The following is a 26,191-nucleotide window of genomic DNA, read 5'->3' on the forward strand; positions in this document are numbered from 1 at the left end:
ACTTTGCTTGTTAACTGCTAACTTCATCCGTCACATATCATCAAGTTTTTGTACTTCTCTCTCTCTCTCTCTACCTCTCTCACTCTGTATATATATATATATATATGCACGGTGGTGTAGTGGTTAGCACCTTCGCCTCACAGCAAGAAGGTTCTGGGTTCGAATCCCGGTTCAACCAGGGCCTTTCTGTGTGGAGTTTGCATGTTCTCCCCGTGTATGCGTGGGTTCTTTCCGGGTTCTCCGGCTTCCTCCCACAGTCCAAAGACATGCAGAATGGGGTTAGGTTCATTGGAGACTCTAAATTGACCGTAGGTGTGAATGTGAGAGTGAATGGTTGTCCGTCTCTGTGTGTGGCCCTGTGATAGGCTGGCGACCTGTCCAGGGTGTACCCCGCCTCTCGCCCAATGTTAGCTGGGATTGGCTCCAGCGACCCCCTGCGACCCTTAAATGGATAAAGCGGTAGACGATGAATGAATGAATGAATATATATATATATATATATATATATATATATATATATATATATATATATATATACATATTAAAAAGCCTGGAGAAGCTTCCAGAGGGAAGAGAGAGACAAAGGAGAACATGTGTAACAGAAGCCACATAGAACTTGTGTAACAGAAGCCACATAGAAATTACCTTTGAGTTACCGTTTAATAATTTAGCTGTGTTTTCCCATTAACTTCTCAAGATGAGAGTACTATGAATCACAATGTTTTTAAACGCTGATCGGATTGTTGATTATTGAGGGTGGCCTGTTGGGACAATTTGGCAAACAGCTGCTTGTTGGTGTATAGATTTAATGAGCGGTTGCACTGCCAGCTGTGGAGACTATTTACAAAAATACCTTTCTACCAGCTGCGACAGCTCGGGTGGCATTGTTTTCACCTTGTGTGTGTGTGTGTGTGTGTGTGTGTGTGAGAGAGTGATCATAGAACAACGAGATCCTGGAGACACCTAAAGCAGCAGGAACTACAGCGGAGCTGCCGATGCGTACGTTGGGAGGTGTTTACGCGTCTGTCGAAGGAACTCTGATAGTGTCACAAATGTCACAAAACTTCTACAGGTGTGTAGTTGAGATCAGAGCCGTCTGAGAGTCGCGACAACGGAAGTCCAAAATGAAGACTTCAGATAGTTCCCCGGAAGTTCTCGCCGTGCAATATGAATCCATTATTCAGAGGGACAGAACTGGGATTTTTTGGTAATTAGTAGTCAATAAATGTATGGATTTACAATATAGCAAAGCGACATGCCTATGTAGATACTCTATGTAATTAGTCAATACTTTTTTTAATATCATAAATAAATCATAATCATAAATCATAATCCACTAAAATGCTTTAATTCGCATTTTGATTAGTTTCCGATGTGCTGATAATATGCATTCGGATTATTTAAACGCCACAGACGGTCCATTGATCCATTGTGCTGCTGCTCACTTCAGGAACTATTGAGAGGCTCGATGATCCGCCATTGGTCCGTCGGAGTGAACGGAGAATGGCTCTGGTTGAGATCACAGTTTTGAGTTTGACAACGGGTGTGGTCTGACCAACCCCCCAACTTTTTATTGAGAAGAAAACAAACCAAACCAAAATTCCCATTGGTTTCTGTGACTGCACATTAAGGGACAGATATTTACACAGTGGCTACATTTATGGATGCGCTGATGAGGATTTTATGGACCTATATAATCAATTTCACCAGTACATGCCATAGTAAAAATACCATCATCAAGTACATAGTAATTATAACTGCAGGCCTTTCATTGATCTCTGTGCAGGCAAAAAGGGTGATCCTCTTTCAGCTGCAGAATAATAGCTAAACCTTTAACCTGGATTTGAATCGATAAACCTCCAGGACCCCCCCCCCCCCCCTTCACTGTGAATGAGCACCACATTGAACACCCATTAGGCAGAGCAGTCATGAAATTCTATCGTTGCTTTCTCCCCCAGAAACCTGGTGCATTAGATTTTTTTTTTTAAAAAGGCTACAGTGTTTGATTTGTGATGAGCTGATTGTTCTTCATATTAATTACGTTCGGAAAACCCAGAAAATCTGGGTGCGGATGAATAATTCATGTTTGTTTTTGAACCAACCTTGTAAAACTGGCATTCACTAAATAATGTATGACTGTGTGTCTTTGATAATAGGGTTTGCACTAGAAGTAATATGCTTTCCTTCATTCCACGGGGCAGATTCTTGCCTGGGCTAGTTATTGTGCTAAAATTGATTCCCCTAAAACCCCATGTGCCAGAAAACATTAGTCAGCATCGTCTGGGAGCCAGCGCTGTGCATAAGACAGAGCCGCACGTGTCGCCACTGGAAACTAGAAGGTATTTTTTAATCTCATATATGCAGCCCATGGTAAATCTGATTACCGCCATAATGAAGAGAAGTTGCTGCACAAAGAGATCGATACGATTTAAAGTATACAACCATTCACAATGATGAGAACTCAACGTTTGGAATTAGAATGAAGTCCTCTGTTGAATGGGGTTTCATAACATCCAAATGAGATTTCCTGGTGCTAAGTGGCAAGAACATGAACCTTTAACAATTAGTATTTAAGATATCCCCTGCTCACTGAAGCTTGAAGGCGAAGTGTGATGCACACATATTTCAAGCTTGTGTAATTTCAGTGAGGGCTGAAAGAATTGCTTTAATGAGTGTTCAGACAAAGCAGGGAACTAATATGATGTGCATGCATCCAGACTTGTACTCTCAATGGGAAATAAAACTGTCCTTTGGTAGAGGGAATGATTGTTTGAATACACTTAGGCTGACGTACAAGCTTTGCTACCAATCAGCACTGATGTAATGATGTGGAAATACCTTTTATTACCAGTAAAATGAATGAATGAAATTAATCAAACCAAAGTTTGGTTTCATGTGTATCTTCTTTCACGTAGGTGAGTTTTAATTTTTGTGACAAATTCAGACATTTGAAGCTGTCATGGTATTTTTAGATGCTCTGATCCAAACAGCAACATGACAAAGCATTGATCATTGTATTTGTCAGAGACAGAGAGAGGAGAGTGACGGAAACAGATTTCTGTCAAAACTTCATAATACGTCTCGCTCAAATTCACAATTACAAACGCGATGACATAGAACTGGTTCATTTTCCCCATTTATTATTTCAACGCTGAGATTAATCACAAGGGGGGGGGAGTAATGACTAAACCTAATCACAGACTTCTGCTTCTTGCTCAGCAATAATTACAGTCAGACTGGTTGCACAGCTATATGATTTATGACAGAACATGATGGATATTAATGGATTTTGTAATTGGGTGCATATGTTTATGAAAATGGCTGTCTGGCTCTGACAGTATGAAAAGATGTCAGGTAAAGCGAGACTTGTCCTGGGACGGACAACCGAGGACAACGCGGGGACTGTTGTTGTACCGCCAAAAGATCAAGTTAAATAGAAAAAGTCTCACAATGTAAACTGAGAATTGCACTGACGTCCGTGCAGCGGACTAACTGAGTAACAGGTTGGCTGCACTGCAAACAACATTGAGTATTAACACTCCTCTGCATCACAGCATGTTGCATGAATGCCTCATTTTGGCCTACTCGATAAGAGAAGGAGAAAAACATATCTCACACATACAAAAAATAGAATGACAACAATGACTGACTGGATAAACGCAGTGTGTTATTGATGCAGCTCCAGCTGTTACCTCAGAATTCACAAAAAAATATTAGCTGGGAAGAAGAAAATATACAGTACTGACAACTATAATTGCCAGATGCAAAAAATAAAAAAATAAATAAAGACAGACAAAATCAATCAACTTTTTTTTTTCATATGTAAAAACATTCTGTCATTTCTGTTCTTAAATTCTATGCTTCAAACCCCCCCTGTTACCAAACTGGTGGCTAATGAGCAAAACGTTGACAGTCCATAATTTCTCATCTGTCAGGAACACAAAAAAGAAAAGAAAATTGCCAACAAAATACACTTCATAATTCCTGGTGTTTTAGAGGGTGACAAGGTATCTGCCGCCACTCCTGAAGATAATTGAATAATACTAAATTATCGGACATCCAAAGTAAAAAATATGAAATTTTCAATCGTCCACAATCATGATACATAATCCAGAACGCCAACAAAAAGTGTGCTGGAGAGTGGAAAAGAGTAAAGAGGTTGATGGAATTTATTTAGGAAGGAAGTTTATTTGGAACAGTATGATAAAGAAAAAATAATTAAATTGGGGGGAAAAAAACAGACCTAATACCGTTTGGAGCCTTTAAACCATTGAAAAGTCAGCCCTTACAACTGCACACAAAATCTATTACCACCTTTTTAAAGAAAGTCGTGAAATTTTATAAAGAACATTTAATTACATGCGATAGAGCAAAGCCCGGCTGTAAGCGGAGGGTAATTAACATCAGAGGGCCAGATGCTTGCTGCTGCTATTTACTTAAAACATCCCTTTGGCAGTGAACGCTTCCTGCCAACTTGTCGGATTTTGACTCCCATGAAGTGAAATTCCAACATCAGTTCATGACATTTGGCTCATAATGATGGGCAGGTAGTTGAGGAATATCTGTGGGTGAAAGTCTGCATCACATTGCTAAATGTGCAGGCCAGCAGCAGCTCTCTCGGTAAACGTGTTGACAACAAACAAAAAGAGTGACGCAACCCACCAAGCTCTGCATGTGAACTCAGAAATGAGCCAGTGTCACACCTTCAGAATTTGGCATCTAAATGTAACATCACAAAATGTACTCTTCATAGGTCAATTAGCCAGATGTGAATTATTAATTAACGAGACTGGTGCACAGTAGAGCGCCAAGGGCCTACAGCCGCCTTAGATTCGATGAAGCCGCACCAAATTGCAGACACTCAATTTCCAAGGGAATAATCCATGGATCTTGATGGGAAAAATTAATATATACAGTATATATATATATATATATTCTGGCATATTTAGGGGACTGATATCTTTGAGTCCCTAACTAATATCAAAGAAACATATCTATGAGTGCCATCCTAGTTCCCTGGGAAAATGCCCTATCAATGTTAAAGAAAGTAAAATTCCTGGATCCGCCCCTTTGTGCCAAAATGTAACGTGTTCTTTCATGGCCTAGGTCCCATCCTCCACCAAGTTTTTTGGAAATCTGTTTAACAAACAAATAAACAAGCAAACGGACCGCCCGATCTCAAAGGCGCAGCCCCGAAAAGATACACCAAAATGTAAAACATACTATTAGATCTTCTTGCGAGATTGAATCAGACTGGCGACAACTTGGTCTTGTTTATCAATTCTTTTGCAATAATCACAGCCTAAGCATTTAATTTTACCCCATCACCATATCACCTTGCTAAGAAGGCTCACAAGCAACCAGCGACTTATTCACGAGATCAAGATGCCTCTACACATCTGTACCGGGAGCCCTTCATCCACTCGGGTTGCTCTGAGGAAGGTTATTTTCAATTGGTAATTATTATTTTAGCTTGTCACTATTTTACATAGTCAATAATGAGAGATAATAACCTCTTCCCAAATCAACCCTCAGTCTTCTGGAATCTAACTCTGCACTGCATTCTTATGTATATAGATCCTTGCTGTAGTTTAGGATAATTTTCTTAAAAACAACCAACCGTTAGCCGTAAAATAGATGGAAAATGATTGGTGCCTATATTACATGCATATAAGATAATTCAAATATATTTAGCCAGTTTAAACAAAGTTCCGTTTTTGTTAGATTTACTGGTCACAGTGTGATTTTTGCTGCTCCACATTAATGATCAAAAAGAGGCACTCTGTACCTACTATCTTAATATTTACATTTAAAATGATGACTCAGCTACAAAGCATCATTGCATGTCCATAAACAGATGGACATATACTGTACTTGAAATTAACATATTAATTTGCTTTTAAATGTGCGTTGTGCACCAGATGGGTGTTTTTCTTCGTAAGTAATCTCAGTGAGATAGAGTTGTGACCAACCAATGTCCTACTCGTCATTTGTTATAATGGTTGTGTTAGGAATTCTTCATCAAATATAATTGTACTCGAAATAATGCATTGATGTGTGTAATCTGTGTGGTAGCTGAACATACTTCGCCCAATGGTGTATAGCGAAGCAACGACACATCCCAGTCTTTGGAATTAGAGATTTCACTTAATGAGCACCATTTAGAATGTAACTGAACAAGCCAAACAGCGCACCATGGTTCCTCGCTCCGAGCTATGAAGAAAATCTCTGTATGTGTTGATCTCAAAAGACTGACCTACTTCCTCAACTCGCAGGCAGGACAGTTTTTCCGAAGTCGAGGTGCTAAAACCGGATTCTGGCAGAGTCCACTGACAAACAAGAAATCTTGGCTGGGCTTCCGATGTTTGCTTCAAAATAACTTCAAGCATGTCGCATCACGTCCACATTACCATTAGACAGTAAATTCTCCAAGCACAGTGTCAGAAGAGTTAGTTTATTTTTCAAGCAGGATGATTTTTTTTATAATGTATCCTATCTCTGCAGTATCACTTAACCCAAACCAAATAGGGCCATGTCAAACTGCAGGGGGACAAAATCTCCATTTCCTCATCCAGGCTAGTGACGTTATATTCAATCAGAGCATGATTGAGGAAAGATCCAGAAAACAATAAAGATGGAACCGACCTTAAACCCTCAGAAAAACACTTCACCAGTATTGACCTTAATTCAGAGTGAGGGAAGTACAGTACACTAGGCAACTGTGACAAGAGTCGACCACGAACAATTCACGGACATCCAGTCTTAACATGTACAGCACTTTTCCCGGGTGTCTACTTCTTTTGTCACCTGTCTCATTTGAAATTAATGCCTTGTGAGAACACATTCCAAATTGTGAAGAACATTTCCGAAGTTAATTTTTAAAATCTGACCCCATCCGTTGCCGAAAACGGCTTTTGGCATTTTTACCACAAGCAGAAGGGATTATGTTTATTTTTTGCTGATGTTTACTATCCTTATGGGCTTGACTTGAAAATGGATAATTAAACAGATCTTTCATTGTCGGCTCTGACGCAGTCAAGGTTAAAGTTCCCTGCATTTGGAGAAACTGCACTGTGCGAGTCCTGATCCCAGCCAAGGCCGTCCGCCCTGACCCGTCGCTATTTTATTTCCATGCCTGAACAAAGAACAAAAAGCATTTTGAATGGAGGGTGCACCACACCGTGACAGGACCCACAAAATGATGCTGCTCAAGCCAAATTCGTTGTGTTTATCATGTTAATGTCAGACTCTCTGTTTGGCACCTGTTACCGTTTGGGGTTAATACCATGCTAGTGGAAGCTAATGGTGCCGGAAATACAGTAGACCTCCACAGTCTGCCGCTGAGCATCTTCAAACTAAAAACACAGTTAGCGTATGTAATATTGCACTCTTGTTTCTCCACAACACTTTTTTTTATTTTTATTGTCTCTTTCCTCCAGTGAGGCAGGGATGGTGGTGGTGGCTCGTGAGGCCAGGCCAGGGTTGTTTCCGTGGTAATGAGCTGTCAAGGATATAAAGAAGGCTGTTCTTTTTTTCCCTTGCATATCTCTTCCTTCCAAAAAGGGATTGTAGACGAATCGTAGTCAGGCAGCAGCATCTGTGACACTAGGGTCCCCAGGGCGTGGTCTCCACAGATGCTGCTGCCTGACTATCTGTTTCGTCTACAGTCCCTTTTTGGAAGTTTGAGAGCCGTGCGAATGGAGAGGCTCCCCCTGACTGCAGGCTGCGGGGCTGGCATGATTAGTCCTTTAGATGTCGTCTGTTGAATGATAACTCGGTTCCGAGGTGCTCGGAAACACCGGCCTAAAGGACTAATTTGATTTGCCAGCCTCTAATGACAAAAAATGTATTCTCCAATCAGTCTCTGCTCTTTTGGGTTCGCTGATATATTCCCCCTTTGATTGTGTAAGCACTGATTGTGTCCTCCATCATGTCTTTCAGCTTGACACTTAAACAGTAAAATGCTCAGTTGTGAAGGCTAGGTGAAGATGAAATTGATTTATTTTGGTCGCTGCTCTCTCCGCCACGCTGTACCAGTGTCCCACGCACGCACCCTCTCCATGATTCCGCCATACTATTTTTTTCAGAAAAGATAATTAACATCTGAATGATTTGTTCTGATTTTAATTATCTGTGTTATATCTGTAGAATGGACTCTGAACTACGGGGAAAACATTCAGAGACATGATGTAACATCGACATCAAATTGAGACTCGTGATTTGCCTGAAGTGGTTGCATAACCACCTACTGTCATTCTGACATGAACAACACCCTTGAGTGAAGCTGCAATAAGACTCAGACACATTGGGAGCCACTGTATATTCCTCCCACTGGTATAAACAGCATATGCTTGTGCAACTGGTTCTAGATAACCAGGTTTAAATGGCAGAGGATGAGGAGGTGAGTCATTGCAATATGAATCTTGAATGGCATTGAATCATGAGCATGTATTGACTGTTCAGTGAACAGGAATTGAACTAATGTCACTTTGGCAAAGTTTGTTCACCAATAATATTGAAATAAGTCCTCATAGTTACAGTCAACGACATGCAAATTTTTTTTTTCCATTTCCAAAAAGAGAAATCAAACCTAATTCTAACTTGAAACCTAAAACAAAATTCTTACCCTTAAACAGTTATTTGAATGTTTGTCATTAAATGTCCTCACAGAATTTATAAGCCAGTAATTTCTTAGGTTCATTTTAAACGCCTTGCATTTTCACCACAAATACACTAGTTACATTTTTAGGTAATGTTTAAGCTGCACTTTAGGATGCATTGTTCAGGTTGTTGTCTACAGCTATATTGATCACTGAATGCTGTAGTTCACATGTTGCTATAACACCACGTGCTTCTGTTGCGCAGTGTTTTCAATATTATACAGCCTGCATAATTTTACTTGGCACCAAATAAATGTCCCCATTATCCTGGCATGTGGACATCCTGAGAAAAGGTTGAATATTATAGTGATTATATGGAGACAACAACTGCTTCACATTAACCTGCAGTGCTTTTGAACTATGAATGATATAACGCTATGTCAAGTAAAACAAACCGGAAAGAAAACACATAAATGTTAAAATATATTCAAAAGCTGAGACTCTTGACACCGTGATGATCAGTAGCGGTGGAAAATACAGAAGGTGCTCCCACTGCTCATCTTACAATGTCAGGCTGCAGCGGAAATCAAATTAATTTTCCACCCGGGATTGCCATATCACTAGCCAGACAAGAATGATGTATTGCACTTGATATTCATTTTCCATCATCTTTGGCAATCTTTGCACTTTTTGGCAGGCTAATAGAGGTCCTTTAAGAGCAGGGACATCATCCATTTCAAATTCAAGATAACCACTTGTGTTACATAATGACAATCTACGTGACTGCTGTGATGCTTCCTTTTTCGAGACCCAGCTTTTAGTATTTACAAGCCAGTGTAAGAGGGGTCTCTGCTCTATGATAATTTATCATTTAAATAAGATCTCAGATCTGTAGCAAAGTACAACAACAACACTAATTATAATGTTCTGGCTGATAAACCTGAGCTTCTGATAGTGTCATGTTTTTTCTAGCTTTACTTGGCAATACACTCCCATCAGAAAATACATGTGTGTATTGTATCACATTGAAGGCAGCCTTTTGATAAAACATAATTCGATTTTGTCTTGTGAAAATTGTGGTAAATTTAATGTCACTTCATGATTCTCTAATAATTAAACCGGGAATCTGCAAGTCTGTAGATGTGACAGCAGTAGCAATGCGTGGGATGGTGATTAATATGTACACAGTCACGCCATGATTTAGGCCTTAGGAGACAGGGGAGAAAAAAACATGTGAGGAATCATGAGCAGTTTGTTTCATTAAAGCTGTTGCTGTCAATTCTGCATCACCATCAGTCCACAAACCAGGCTAACCCCGCCATCTCAATGCATCTCGCATTGGAGCGCTTTATGTAAAAAGGTATAAACAAAAGGAGAAGCTGGATAATACGTTGTCTCTTAGTATAACAAAAAAGTAAACTGGCAAAGCCTGTGTCAAACAGTCATTTGATGCCTTTTTCAGATAACATATGCCTGTAATGTGCAGTAAGCAAAGGTGTTGTCGGGACAAAACAAACAGATGCTCACTCTAATAACCTCAGTCGAGACAGTGACAGTCCCCCCCCCCAAACAAGAGCATGGGGCCTTACACTGCGCAAACACACACAACGCATGCCCTGCCCTTTTTATGTTGCCGTCTGTAATTCTGTGTGGTTCACCATTTGTAGGAAGCCATGTAACTTGGAGGAGAACAAAAGGAGAGGATTAGGTTGAGGTTGGTCTGTGACTGTGTTAGACGAATAGAAAAGATTTTTTCCTCACCAGGATCTTTGTTTTTCCTTTCAGTCTGTATCATGCATTATATAACAGTCAGGGAGGTGAGTGCTGTCTGTCGGCAGTAGTCATGCTTCCACGGTCTGGTGGTCATTTCTATTCAGTCATGTGAGACTAAATATCCCCACGCGTCAGGTACAAACTTAATCTATGATATACCTGCATTTTTTCTACTTCACGTAAAACAGAGGTAACTGCGAGGCCTTAATATTTGGACACTGTATATGTGGATATATGAACGACAAAGCTTGTTTTTCGAGGGAGCGAGGATTTGCTAGCAGTATCGGCCTTTAGCCCAGCATGTAGCCCACCTTTCTTGCCACGCTTCCGCCTTGGTCGCTCTTGACCGCTGCGCCGCCCACCAGAGGCCGGTGCCGCCGGGCCTTGCTGGTGGGAGTCAGTGTTTACAGGATGAAGCAGGAAGTCGAGGTCAGAAGGATTGAGCGTAGGCTGATTGTGAACTTTGCCGATGTCCAGCAGTACCTCTCTGCAGTATTTCACCGTTGTGTAGTTGAACTACAAATTATCACTAAACTCTGGAATCAAAGCAAATACTAAATAGCTATTGTGCCCGGAGGATTGCGCAAAAACATCAGCAACAAATTGAATTTATCTTCATGCACAACAATGCAAACCACCTTTGTTGACATATGTCAACTTATATGTACATATATTTTCAAGTGTATATGATTAGACATTGTTATCTTTTAATTTGTGCAAATTTAATGTCTTAGATTGTTATCTTAAATCATTAATCTTGTAATTATTCTTAAATTGTGTCAGTGGAGCAAAATAAGAATTTCAACACCTGTTTCAACTGTGCATATGACTATAAAGGACTCTTGAGTTTTAAAAACTTTGTTGCTACTGAGCTGCAAAGTCATCAAAAAACTGATATTGCCTCAGATAATAGACTGGGCGAAAGGACGGCTTTCTAATGTTTTTCCTTTATACCTTTCCTTTGCATCTCTCCAGGGTTACAACATTGGAGGAAAAGACAAGAGAGGGAATTGGAATGTGCCTAGCCTAATACTCAAATGCGTATTAGCTCTCAGTTCATTTTCGATTTCCAAGAGGCATTACCAACGAACGCAGACCAAATGTACAACTGGTGAGAGCAACGAATCATTTATCGTTTGTTGAGCGATGCAAACAGGTCAGCAGACTAGAGTAGAGAGGAGACGCCTGTGGTGATGATTCCACAATGTCTGTGAACGAGTGTTGTCGTTTTTGTGGGAGAAATGTGAGAGTATCGGGTACTGCGGCAGTGTTGGTTGTTTTACAAAAGTCGCTTCTCTCCGCGTCACGGTATAAACCCCGCCCATTATCACATAATAGGTTGTGATTGGACCAGCAAGTTATCTGCCGGAAGGGAAATCACTTTCCAATGAATGGGATCCAGACCGTAGTCTGGCAGAGCAAATGAAATGAGCTCCCAGAATTCGTCTTGATCATCTCGACTAGCTAATTACCCTTATGGCTTGATTCTCAACCCATGTGCGCACGCACGCACACACACACACACACACACACACACACAAACAAGCAATGTGTTATCTTGGTTGTGTTGAGTTGAAGTAAAGATTTAAGTGAAGGTTTGAAGGCTGCATCCTCGTTTCTTTTTGGTGAGCCAGACTGCATTTGTACTTGGCAACCGGCAAGTTTGAATATGTGAAACGCTGGTGTGAAGCAGGGCATGTTTAGACAAGTACATGCATATTCATTTGGCATTTCCTTAATAAAAAGATAACAGTCAGAGACTGAGCAGGTGTTGGATGATGCCTCTGTGTACTCTACTTGTGGAGGGAATCTTCTGCAAATTTGGAGGTTTTTAGACAGCAGAGTGTCTCTTTGTCCGCCTCACCTGCTTTCCAAATCCTCAGATGTGTTGTGTAAGCATGGCCTACCTCCCATATCATTATTCTCAGACCTTATTTGGAAGCTGAACTATGACAATCACCAGTCAAACAGAGTTCTGAAATCATCATGCCTACATTTTTACTTGCTGTGTCAATACTAGGTAGTGTAACTCTTTACGGTAAATATTCCTTTTGAAATCAGTGCCTGAGAATGAGTCACTCTTTCAAATTAATAAGGTTTTAACTTTTGTAAGAAACCTTTAACTTTTGAGCCCGAGAGCCAGGTACACAGAGAGTGCAGGGGTTACATTTATATATATGACGGGTCCTGCCTGCCATCAAGGGCGGTAACAACTTTTATGGATCTTTTGACGGCCCACAACACGACAGGATTTATCGCGGTGCTGCCGACGGTGAGAGGGTGGGAGAGAGAGACATAGATGCAGAGGGAGAGAGCGAGTGAGGCAGAAAAGTATGGCACACAGTTCCACAATGAAGCAATTGCACAAAACATAAAGTAAATGACCCTATATGTTGTTGTAGGTGTGTAAAAAATGTGAAAAACTGTAGCGAGACAAATTAATGCCACCACAGTGTAGTTGATTAGCATGCAATTTTGGGTATGTGTAACGGGTCGGAGACATGCATTTTTATGTTTATTCAATATTTTATCTATATTATATTATTTCAATAGAAGAAAAATACTTAGGAAATGCCAACCTAAAATTAAACGAAGACCGGACTGCATGGGGCGGCGTAGCGAGTTTCTGAACCACCATGAAGCCATTGTGCTTCAGGCGATAACACCGTGGAGCTGGGTCCATGTGAATGTGCAAAATGGCTCGAGGTTGAATGGATCATACGAGGCATCTCTCCGTGGCTCTGTACGAAAGTTTGCTTCATGGCCGGAAACCACAGTGAGGACAAACAAATTCTGCTTATCTGATCTGATTGTTTGCCTGTTGTGTGTATGGATTGTTCCACAGCACTGCCACCAATTACTTACAGGCTTGTTAGCCGCCACCGCAGCTGTTGTGCTCACCTCCCCTCCAGACATAGTGGAATGCTTGAGGCCTCGACAGAAATGCAGGCTATTATCTGCCGTTATGTTATCAGACATTCTCTGGTTTGCTTTCAGGGTTAAGACCCTGAAGCATATTGGTGCTGGTGGCGGAACAGTTAGCTTAACTCAAAGTGATAAGGAAATTCTTTTTCATAGTTGTATTATTTGTGTGTGTGTGTGTGTGTGTGTGTGTGTGTGTGTGTGTGTGTGTGTGTGTGTGTGTGTGTGTGTGTGTGTGTGTGTGTGTGTGTGTGTGTGTGTGTGTGTGTGTGTGTGTGTGTGTGTGTGTGTGTGTGTGTGTGTGTGTGTGGATTGGTTGTGCTGTCTTTTTTTCCCCTTTAATTTCAGATTTGATTTAGTCAATTGGCTGACAGTATTCCAGCTGATTGTCCCATCAGTGTTACAAAAGCTTAAGAATCCAGTTTAACTAATAGCATACGGCATCATTTTACAGCAGCAAATTGATTATCCCCTATAAAACTGTTCGACCCCCACTGTGTATATATCATATATCATTAATATTGGGTGACATACTGTACAATTTTTGACTTACAGTATTTATTCATCATTCATTTTGCACATCAATTTATTTAATAAAATATAAAGTGTACTTAAGTGGATTACTATATTGGGGATCCCGCTCACATTGTTATATTTTTTTTAAATATTTATTTATATTACATTGCGACACCCATTAGCAATTGGTAGCATGCGGTGACAACCCACCAAAAAAGTGGAAATGTCATGTAGTCAGTCATGTGAATTGCCTAAAGTAAGAACATGTTTTAAGCTACTTACCTTCACATTTTGATTTGAATTTAATCAGGAAAAAAAAACCACAAGCAGTGTTTTTTTTCCGTGAAAACCATCTGAACCACCCACAAGATGCTATTAATTAAACGTCCCTCTCATTTCTTCTGTATTAACATCAGAATCTAAAAACTAATAAAACATACTGACTGGTTAGTGTAGGCTGCCAGGCGGGAGCTCATAGAAGGGAGGTCTTCCATTTTGGTTTCCCTTTTTTTGCGTGTATGTGGATTTAATCAGATAAGTGTCATGCGTACGTAATTGCCATTTCCTTTCTAATGTTGTCCAATTATGTTGCAGGCTCCTCTGTGCAGTCCAACCGATCCCATCAACATGCTTTGGGAAGAGAAAATAGAAGGTAAGCTTTAGTGTCTACTAGCTGCACAAATAAGAAATACCTGAGTTTAAAGTCACCAGGGGGCAGAGCAAAAAGAGCTGTAAACACAACGTTGAGATATTGATGCCTCATAAAGTTGATACGGTGATATTCCAACCAGCAGAGATGGAAAAGCATTTAGATTTGTTCAAGTCCTGTTCACTGGGCAAATGTAAATCCAATATTCTCTCTCTTGGATTGGTCTTTTTCTTTGAAATATCTGTGTCTTTATCGATTAGATGTCCACTTTCGTCACCAATTAGCCATTCAATTTGTTGCTTTGCCGTTCGGTGCTGGGTGGGTTGTGCGCAGAGGGCATCAATGTGTGCTGAACATAGCAGCCTGCTGGATCTGGTCTTACGATTAGGGTTGGCGAAACTGAACCCTAAACATCGAAGACGAGGGCCGTGGAACTGCAGAGTGGGTAATAATTCTATTTGGGTTTTCCACTACAAACAAATATATTTTATAGTCTCTCTGCCAAGGAGGTTGTGTTTTCACCTGTGCATGTTTGTTTGTATGATTGATAAAAGAATGATTGCAGTGACCTCTGTAGGTATAAGTATTAAAGTCTCCTGCGCTTCTGACCACATACATTGTCACCCATATTTATTCCTTCACTTCAATTTAGTTTTTTTTTGTTTTGTTTTTATGAACATATATGAGCCGAATTGCTCGGGCTTGATTTTACACAGTTACTTTTATTTTCTTTATCTATAAATCTGTAACCTCAGTCTATTAGACTCCGTATTACATAAGATGATGAATGCCCGGAGTAATTTTCAATAATTCATCCTATATACAGTAACATAACCACTGATTACCATATGGAAGCATAAACATAATATTTTCCAGAAGGAAACATGGGCTGCACTCTCCTGACACAGGCAGACTTTCATGAAAACAACGGCGTGATTATACAAAATGCCACTTCTGAAAAGTTTTGATATTTACCCTCTTCGAGAAAATTTACATGTGTGGATTTTGGGAGAGTTGCAAATCCAAATGAAGATGCTTTGGGGCAAAACTGCTTTTCTGTGCTTCTGGGGAAAAAGACACCAAAGGTAACTATTGCACGAAGTTACACTTGGGAAAAGAAAGTGAATGACTTTACTTGTGTAACTTTACTTTGATGGATAATATGGTAATACACTTACTGAACATTTTATTAGTAAAACTTTGGCACCTGCTAATTCAAGCAATTATCCTTAAGACGATCATGTGACAGTAGTTGTAATGAAAGACATTCATACACGTACAGGTCTAGAGCTCCAGTCAATGTTCACACCAGCAGCAGAATGGGGGTGAAATGTTGACTTTGACCCAGACATTTGCATCTTTTCAGAGCAGAAACTCTGAGTCTGAGGCCGCAGACTGCAGTGTCAGAGCTTGGCGTCAGCAGCATGAACCCATGGACCCACCCTGCCTTGTGTCAACAGACCAAGCTGGTGGTGGTTGTGGAACGGTGTGGGTAATGATTTGTTGGCAAACCTCTGGCCCCTTGATACCAATCAATCATTGTTTGACTGCCACAGCCTTCATATGTATTGTTGTTTACCATGTAGGTACTATTTACCATCTTTTAATGGTTACGTCCCTCCTGATGATGTCACAAAGTCATCTCAAAATTGTTTGAATAATATTACAATTAGCTCAGTGAACTTTAGTGGCCTCCCCGGTCGGCAGCTGTGAATTTAATTGAACACCATTAGGACGTGATAGAACAGGAGATTGGCAGCATGAATGTGAAGTTGACGAATCTGCGGGAACAATGTGCTCCGAGTAAAAGTTCCCAAAGTCTTCAAAAACAAAAAGAACTGAGGCTGTTTTGACAGCAGAGGGAGGCCCTGCCTAGTATGAGTAGGGAGTTCCTAAAAATGTGATCGGTAAGTGTAAGCACACAAAGAGATCAGACAATGTTGAAATGTGCCTCCAAAAGACAGGGGACTGTTTCATTCCTGCGCTGCAACTAGTTCTTCAAATGGCAGACTATGCCACTCAAAAAACCAACAGCTGCAAATGCATCATTCATTTTCAGCAACACGTGGGATGCTGATTAGTGACAGAACTATCAAGCATGTATATAGCAAGTTTGTATTGATATCAAGATTTGTAGGCACTGATTTTATTTTGACAGAGAGTGAGGACACATTCTGATGTAATCTGTATGTTTGAGTTGCAAGAGAATTCGTAACTTTATATTGGGGTGTGTTCTAACATTTCTTTGCCAGCTATCTTCAAAGCTGCACATTGCACTGGGCAATTTTTTTTCAATTTGGCAATTTGTCCCCCCCTACATGCAAACTATGGTTGGGAGCAGAAAATCCACTGGACTTGACCTTGAAGTGTCAGATTTTACAGTAAGTAACGTCAGACCCAGCGCTTGTTACTGTCAGATTGCCATGAGACTGTCAGTAAGACGTGACCCCATCAGCCACATGTGCAGTTGTGCAAGTCCTGTTGAGAATTGTCACCTAAAATTTGCTCTCAAACATCTCCTCACATCATTAAGTGCCCAGCTTCTGACAAAAGAGCTGCTGCTGATATTAGTGGGTGTTGCATTGTTAGGCAAACTTCACCTGCGGTAGCACCGGCCATAAACTCCCAACAGGGGGCGAGTGATTGCTTAACAGCCAGTGCAACTGTTACACTGTTATTTCTTAGATTCGCCGTGTTAATTTAAGGGTAGAAGATTATAAAGTTGGAAATAAAGGAGAGATGTAAAGAGTAGAGAGGACAGGCAAAGGAAAGCGCAGGATTAGGAGCATGGTAATGAACACAAAGAGAGCTGGAGGACAGGAATAAACGAGAGGAACAGAGGCGCACAGAAGCAGAGGGGAGGGTGGAGGAGAAAATTACAAGAGAAAGAGGAAAGATACGAAGTGAAGAATAAAACGGGAGGAAACAAAGGAGAGGACAAAGAAGGAATTTGAAAAAAGATGCAAAGGAGCAGGACAGCAGACAGCAGAATATTACAATAAGAGGTGGGTTGGTGTGGAGCGCAGACAAACAGGCATGTGTAAAAAGAAATGTGAATGACAAAATGTAACAATTAGAGGAGAAACAGAATGGCAAGACGAAGGATGCTTAAAAGAATTTCGAGGGGAAGGTAAAAAGTAAAGGAAACCGTCAATGTTCGGTTTCCTTTACGAGGAGCAAAACTTGAAATAATTAATTAGAAAACAGAATGACATAAATACAGAGAGTCAATAACAAATGCAAATTCAAAGAAGCACAAGGACAACACCTGTGAGGCCGAAGGTTACTTGGGTAATTTTTGGAAAACAGTTTCTACAGTTCTGAAGTTGCAATTTTCCTTTTAGAACAGAGGTTGTGCACATATAGTGCATCAAACCACTGTTCTCCATGTGGCATTTCCCAAATGCAGCTTATGTCTACATGTTGTAACAATAGGTAATCGAAATGCCATTGTTGTCTGTCTTTTTTTTGTCTGCGTCACATCTCATGCTGTATAACCTCACACAGTGCTATCCTGTTTTACTGACTCGAGAAAAAAAGACCCAACGAAACAAAAACAAACCTGTAAAACTTTGAAGCCACTGCTGTGCTGGTGAGATTTCAATGAGCTTGTCTACTCGGCCTCACATAAAAGGTGATGATATATCATCAACGCGTATGCTCACTCTTGTAAAGTACTGTTGAAAAAGACGTGAGGCTGAAACACTTGTACTGTCCTCACTCCCTGTTTTCTAATCCCAAAAAATAATTGTCCACAGCATATGGAACATCTGAACCAGTCGCGTTGAGTCAATTTTTATGAGAGAAAATTCTTCCACTTTAGTGACAGTTGTTGAGGTTAGAAGCTCGGAGCTGGAAATAGCCGACGCGCAGAGGCGCTCGAGTGTGATGCCGCTCCTTCCGCGGGATGCGGGAGCTTACTTTGACTGCATTTGAGGCATGCTCAAATGATTTCACCAATAAAATGTTCTCAGCTCTAGTAAGGATTGGCACGAAAGCGGTGGACGTGTTAATCATTACTCCATGTGCTGAGGATGATCGAGACATCATTTTCTGACACCTGTGCATCGATATTTGCTCAACACCAGGATGTCCAATTCAAGCCTTTTCTCTTTGCTCATAATGTGAGTAGACGCCGATGTTTCATACACACTGAAAGGCTGTATAAGCCAATAGAACCCTGTTTTGGCCGTGATATCAGATTTTATCAGCTTGACTTAGCGAGCCACTTTTGTGTGTCTCTTCTAGTTAGACGATCGTAATTGCGGGTTTGTGAGGTTGCAGGGAAGCAGCATAACGTAGCCACTATTCTGTCCTCGCGGAAGCTGTGGGCCATGTCTGCTGGTTGAATTAATGATTGGGCTCGCGCATGAAAGCGAGTCAGGCTCACCCAAAGGGTACGCTGACCTGTCAGCTGGAATAATGACTGGAGCGTTGCGGATCACTAATGAGAACAGTAAACAGTCAATTGTTCAATAGTACAGCCGGGAGATAAAAGAAGTTGTGCTGCAGCCTGATTAGATGTTAATACACTCTGAATATGGTGAGAGACATCAGGTTAAGACTATTACAGAACAATTTGCATTGTGAAAAGGCATGAGAGTGTCATGTACAGTAGAAAAATAATCAAAATTAAACTCCCAAACAATTAATAATTGTTAATGACAATGTCAGATGAAAAAAACTCCAATAAGCTATTTTTTTTGTAAACATAAAAGCAGGGAAGTGACATAAAGCAGGGTCGACACACTGAGAAACAAAGCACAAGACAAAAGGCAATATTGGAATTGGGATTAATGAAGGGTTAATCAAATAATGAGAATCTGTGTTTGAAAATGCATATAATTAGAAACGAACAAACTGAGACTGAAACAGAAGGGATCAATTTTAGGTACCCAGCCTCTGTTCAGAGAAATGGAATCTTTGAAAATGAAAATAGAAGAAAAATACTAAAATTATCTGCTCCACCCATCTGAAAAAAAAAGCCAATTCAAGTTTATATGGTCCAATGATTTCACCTCTTCCTAGAGGGACAGAAAAAAAGATATTTACTAGATCTGATCTAAACAAAACAAAACAAAAAAGGATTGATTTACTATCACCACATGCAGCCACTAATCCAGTTTAATAAACAAAACCAATGTATTTCTTGAACATCACTCACATACAGTATGCGCCACGAACTTCACCATTATGTATATGGGAACATCCAGGCTATTTGGAATTTACCAAAAAATGCTGTTAAACATTTTAAATACTAGGAAATGTAATAGTGCATTTTTTTTTTCAGCCAACAATGCTAAAGTATGGGTCAATTCGAGACCAAAACACTGCATATAGTGAGTTTGTGAATAAGCATCAATTTTGTCGTATCCCTGTGCAGAATAAAAATAACTGTTCCCTGAATTTGTCCCATTTTTTCCTCCCACAGCAGAATGACTTATTTACTGTGCCATCTGTTCCTTGACCCTGTGCAGTCTCACTGTTGGCCTGTGGAGGGTAAGGGCAGCCATGTACAGGCATGGAGTCACATCCGCTGCCTCTCTCTTCATCAGACAGTGACAAGCTTGGCTGGGAGGGCCTAATCCACATGGAGCGTTATCGCAACTAAGTTCAACCATGAAGATCCCACTCGGTTCGACCAGTGGGAGTCACGAGAACAGCGGAGGAAAATGTGTGACCCCTTCCCGGCTTCCCACCTGCGTTCACTGCCATTGCGGTTGGAGTGTCTGGCCAAGGCATAAATTATTCTGCTGGGGGACAGCAACGGAAGGTAAGAAAGACTATTTTTTGTGTTGGGCTCTAGTCATGGCAACGTCGGTCCATCCATTCATCCAACACTAATATGAACCTATCGAAAAATAGGAGATACAGTAGATAGAATCCGACGAACTGTCGATCCCCCAAACTTCCAGGCGTTATCAGCCTCACATGTGTTTTTTAGTGAAATGTCATTTGACTATTATATTTTGATCACAATTCATCGCACACTTTTACTTATGACCAAATACCTGCAAAACAAATGACATTCCCATCAGCCTTAGCTGCACCTTGTGTACGGTGATAATTTACTAATGTTAACTTGTTAACATACAAAACTAAGATGGCAACCATGGTAAATGCTATACCTGCTAAACATCAGAATGTTAACATTGTCATTGTGAACATGTTAGAATGTTGATGATAACATTTAGCTCAATGCACCTCTGTACCCACAGTATCAAACAGCAAATCAGCACTGTAAAATAAGTGTTACACATAAATGGTAAAAATATAATTATCCGTCTTCAAATATGGGCTGTAAGACAAATCTTAGCCTGAATTATAAATATGAACAAACTTATCTGCTCAAAAAAGGGCAAAATCATATCATAAATCATGCTGCGCCGAAGAGGGACACTTTGGGCTGTGTTGAAAAAAGGGATAAAATGTATGTGAGACTCTTAAAGAAAGCTTCTCACTTTATCTGTCCTTATGAGACTGGTCCTGTTAGGAAAACCTTGCTGCTCTTTCATGCCGTGCTCATATCACCATGGCAACACACCAGCCCCTGCAGGCGTCTGCCAAATTGACAGTGTAAAACAGAGCGCACACATCCACCCATTCATCCAACCCCCCCCCCTCTCCTTTCTCTAGCACAGAGACTCCCGTTATATAGATAATTAGGTTATATATACGGCTCATTGTCATCATTTATCATCTGGCATGAATTGTACTGTGTTGGCAATAAAATCAATGATTGCTTTGTTCTTTTTTCTTTTAAGGTTTAAATTGTTAAAACTCAGGAGAATTAAATTGTAATGGGTGCTAGTGACCAAAAATCCTTACAGGTTGAGATAGAATCGGGGCGAAAGAAGCAGGATCCCAGTGTAGGAAGATTTAATAGACCCTTACCTGCAGGGCATACAGGCATTTTCAGCAAGTGAACTGTGCTGTTAGCAAGCTGTTAGAAGGCTGGAGATGACACACACTGTGGCAGCTCACCACTGTCTCTCCAGATAAAGACCCTCCATGTACACCCAGCACACAGCATGCATCAATAGATGTGCTGTTTCAAATTAGAAAATCTATTATCTTTGACATTTTGCATTTAGATGAAAAAGCATAAAAGCCAAAATTGGATAATTAATATGACTAACATAAAAAAGGGCATGCAAAAATACAATGTGAGCATCTGAAAATGCACCTTTGGAAGGTATTCAGAGCACAGCAAATGAAGTGTGCAAGCTTGTTTGAAGATATATATATATATATGTGTGTGTGTGTATATATATATATATATATATATATATATATATATATATATATATATATATATCTATATATATATATATATATTGTTTTTTTGGTTTTTTTAACTGATAGCCTGCAGTCAGTAAGGTCTTTTTAATAGACACCCCCAAAGGATTGTAGAATGCCAAGATGCTCTGAGGCTATGTATGATGCACTTGTCAGTCTTGACTTGTTTTCAGTGCAGCAATGTAAATAATTACAATTAAAATGTTATAGATTATGAAAGATTGTATATCAGAGATGCAAGAAGGACTCAACTTTTCTTAAGGCGTTTTTATTATTTTCTTCAGTTGTCTTAAAAATGAATAAAAAGAACAATTGCAAAGACATTGGAAATCTAATGACAAAAAAAAGAAAAAGGGACCGTTAAAAACACAATCTTTGATCTGATTCCGTTTTCTCACTGGACAATATAACAGCCAGTTAATGATATTCAAATTCATATTTTAAATACTAATTAAACTCTGAATCCACTTTAATTTAATTTGTAAGAAATATTAAATGAATTATCAATGGTCTTAACTATTCAGTGGATGATAACAGTAGCCCAGATATGTGTCCAACTAATATTGCATACAACAAACCACAGATACTGTATACTATATGTATAGATATGGAAGGAGATTTCCAAATATATGGTCATAAGAGGTTGTTGTGGGCCCCCACTGTGCTCAAGATTGAAATGATCTATGTTCATCAACAGTCCCTCGTGGAGTCTAATTATCATGTAGGACCCCAAATCCAGCACATGAGGCTTGTTATTTAAGGATAAAGCTCATCTCTCATTTGAATGCATTTTTCATAAGCTGCTCTAATTAAGTTTCATTAGCATTATTAATTAAACATGAAAAGCTTCTCATTTCCCCTGTATCATGGCGTCTACTTCAAAACAGCACAGACTGACAGTTCTCATGGTGATGGAAATTTCCATCATTATATTCTTTTATGCCTCAAAACATGCCTCAACAATTTTCCTGAACACTCGAGGAGAGCCCCTACAAAATGTCAGTTTTTTTATATGACTGAGTTATCAATCACCATTTCTCTTTTCCTTTTAGAATATAATATATAATAATGAAATAAAAAACTACATGTGTGAACCCCTTACCTATTTTGACCCTGTGGCACAACCTGGTTCTTTAAAACATGGTACGCAGCAACACAAAGGATGGCTGAGGACTCCAGCAATGGATTACAAAGGCCTGCTGCTCACAAAACTGCTGATCTGTATCCCCTCATACATCCAGGAGAGCTCTGAAAGTCACAATTATTCATTCTCAGTCAAAAGCCGAAACTACCAACATCCTTTCAAAGAAAAGCCTCTTGAAACCTTCGTAATTCTGTTTCTCTCTATCCTGTAAATCATGTAGTGTTACATTTGTAGAGCCCATCTGGCATACTGGCAAAAGCTGGTCTTGGTTTCAGAAAGCACACTTGAAAAAAAAAAAATTGCCACATTAAATATGACTCATTTCCACTTTACTATGCTTGGAATTTATATGCAGAACAGGATTTTCAATTTTGCCATCTTTTCCTAAAAAGACTTTTGAAAAATGTCCTGTCACATCAATTTAACATACACAAAAAGGAAAATCTCTGAGAAACCTTTATTACAGCGTGTCAATGCAGCTGGTCTGGTGTGATGTGAAAATTTATTTGTCAAACTTGTAAACTATGTAAGAATTAAAATGGGCAGTGCTCTTTTTCAAATTATGATCAAAATTATAGAGTGCCATTGTACATACACAAATTCTGTTGACATCAACAACAGTTCCCCCGGTGTAACTGCTGGTACAAATCAGAAACTTTATTTTCCAGCTTTGTTCATAGTCTGGGCAGTGAACGAGACAATTTGATCTTGCCCACAAGACAATTTATTAATACAAAAAAAGTGTCAGCCAAATTAGTTTTTTCCAATAAAGGGAAAAAAAAGATAGTATAGTAGACTAACCTTCGGGGTGGTCCCCTCTGGCTGTATACCTGTCAAGTCAAGAGCAAGGTGAACAAAAGAACACTGTTTTGTGTCATAGATGACAAGCATCATTGACTTTTTGCACCGTCTGAAAGAAGTTTTGTTTAAGTGAAAGACCCTCCAGCGTGTTTAGTTTGCGGAACGAACACACAGTGATGAAAACAACTAATGAGTGTCATTATAGCCGGAAGTTAATGCTCTTTGGCGGAGTTTGTTTGCTTAACAGACAGCTCTCACAATACGTCGTCATGCAGGAGAGCTTCGTGGCGAGCAAGCTAATGGCTTAGAAGTTGAAACCTCATTCAGAAGAAGAATTACCGAAGGAGCCTTGTTGCCGCCGCAGAGCCGATACACAGAGTGAAATTTAGGATTGTGTGCAAACACTTTGCATTTTCCATCTCTGCAAGAACAAAAAAAAAGCCTGCCATGGAATCTGAATATTTTGGAGAATGTTTAAAACTTTCTTTCGGCTTTTGGCGAGAGGTTTCAGGACATGAAAAGTAAACAAAAGGAACTGAACATATTTGCATGCTGTTTAATATGGAACCAGCTGATGTGCCTGACAACCAGCAGCATAAAATCATTGGGCTGCAAAGAAACAACAAGCTCAGAGCCAGGCTCAACAAACCGCCCCTCTGCTTGACGTCTGTAAACTGTATTTACGTCCTGAGGATTGTCCCCCCCTGAAGAGACTCTGAAGCTCGCATCTTTGCTTGGGACAAACTACGACTGCGAGCAATATTTGGTTCTGATCACGACTGACTGACCGACACAAACCTGGAAAACCAGCCTCGACAAAAGAAAGCAGCTTCCAGCCATCGAATTAGAGAGGTGAGAGTCATATAATGTATGTTTTCTGTAATTGTCTATAGTGTTATGACATTTTAAATCGCCCTTCACAGGAAAAAGCTTTTGTAATCAAACTGGTTGCTTATTTATGAGCTATTATTGAATAGTTTTTAGTATTAGTAATACAAGCTAGTTTATGATCAGACATGTTATGGTCTTGTAAGGATAATGTGCTTGAGTTCAATTAAGGGCAGCTGTGGCTCAGGAGGGTTGTCCACTAACCAGTAGGTCAATGGTTCGATCCTGACTCCTGTCAAAGTGTCCTTGGGCAAGACACTTGACCCTAAATTGTGCCTGGTGGTTGTGTCAGCAGTGTATGGGTGATATGTGTGATTTAAAAAAAAAAAGTGCTGTATGAATGTGTGTGTGATTGTAAAGCGCTTGGGGTGGTATATTAGATTAGAAAGGTGGTATATAAATAGTCATTTTATTAAAAAAAAAATAGTTGTCTGTTACAAGTCAGAGTACCATGCATTTATCAAAGCTTTTGTGCTCAGAACAATTTTTTTTGTTTCATAAAATTAGATTGGGTCAGGACTACAAAGCAACCCCTTTAGTTTAGCATGACTATTACACCAGTTTTTCTCAAAAACAAAAACAAAACTTTTGGAATAGACTTGTGGTGTTAGGTGTATATCACAGGGCTTAGTTAGTTTCCCTCGCCCCCGAAAGTGTTGCAGGCTACATATAAAGGATAGAACAGATTGAATGTTGGTGTATTCGCAGCATGACATGACAGATGTTTCCACATTGTATATAAAAATCCTTTCGCACAGCATTTACACTACGTATGTATTGTAATGCTGGAATTGTGTTGAGCACGTTGGCATTTCCTTTAATAGAATTGTGCTGTACATATAGAAAATTATCATTAAGTGCCTAGTTCCATATAGATATATAGTGTATCCCGGTATTCTAGCACTTTGCTTGCTTGGTGGACAGTTTGGCTAAAATTGAATTCTTGTGCCTCTGGTAATCACTTACTGTCACCGTTTAAGAAAATTCAGCTGTCAAAAAGCTTTCAAAACAGTTTGAAAGCACAAAACAATAGTACTTGTGCCAAACAAGTGTCAAACAAGTAACTATGGTGATAGACTTGTCATCTCAATTGAAACTGGGCCAAACTAAAACTTGGAATGTAATCAACTTCCACCAAATTCACAGGATAGATATGCACAAATCCCTCAATATTTGTCACACATACATTGGTATACTTTGCTCCATTTTTTGCATTAGTCCTTTACTTTATCAGGACATTTTCCCTTGAGTCCTGAAAAGAAATTCACCATTCAGTGTTCCATAGAATTATCAGAAATTATGAGTGTCAATTAAAGTCACAGCTTGTATAAGGAGTATTTATGAAGCTATTATTGTTTATTTTTGGAGACTTAAATAGGAAATGACATATGCACATTTTCAGGACAGATTTTGTTTTTATTGAGCTCTACCGGGTTATATAGAATCAACCATGTTTCAATGTTCAAAAACTCTTCTTTTATCTCATACTGACCCTTTATGCAGCCCATCAGATCAGACAGTATGAAGCAGTCAATTTATGCATCTGTGTCTTTAAAGGGATAGTTCAGTGATTTTGAAGTGGGGTTGTATGAGTTACTT

At 39.7% G+C, this 26,191-nt stretch overlaps 1 protein-coding gene across 8 annotated transcripts in view; it reads left to right on the plus strand.

Annotated features, from left to right (window-relative positions):
- LOC118300126 (protocadherin-1) overlaps nt 1-26,191 on the plus strand; it is a 216,149-nt gene that overhangs the window by 95,060 nt on the left and 94,898 nt on the right. For 2 of the 8 annotated variants that reach the window (XM_047336867.1, XM_047336870.1), the window contains 2 exons: nt 14,406-14,463; nt 19,938-20,233. The gene's annotated coding sequence lies outside the window, so the exon portion shown is untranslated. Of the gene's footprint in view, nt 1-769; nt 1,073-14,405; nt 14,464-15,826; nt 15,947-19,891; nt 20,234-26,191 lie in introns of those variants that run through there. The other 6 variants (XM_047336864.1, XM_035624231.2, XM_047336868.1 and 3 more) reach the window with 5 other exon arrangements.

The sequence above is a fragment of the Scophthalmus maximus genome, chromosome 2 (assembly GCF_022379125.1).
Source record: "Scophthalmus maximus strain ysfricsl-2021 chromosome 2, ASM2237912v1, whole genome shotgun sequence".
Lineage (NCBI taxonomy): Eukaryota > Metazoa > Chordata > Actinopteri > Pleuronectiformes > Scophthalmidae > Scophthalmus > Scophthalmus maximus.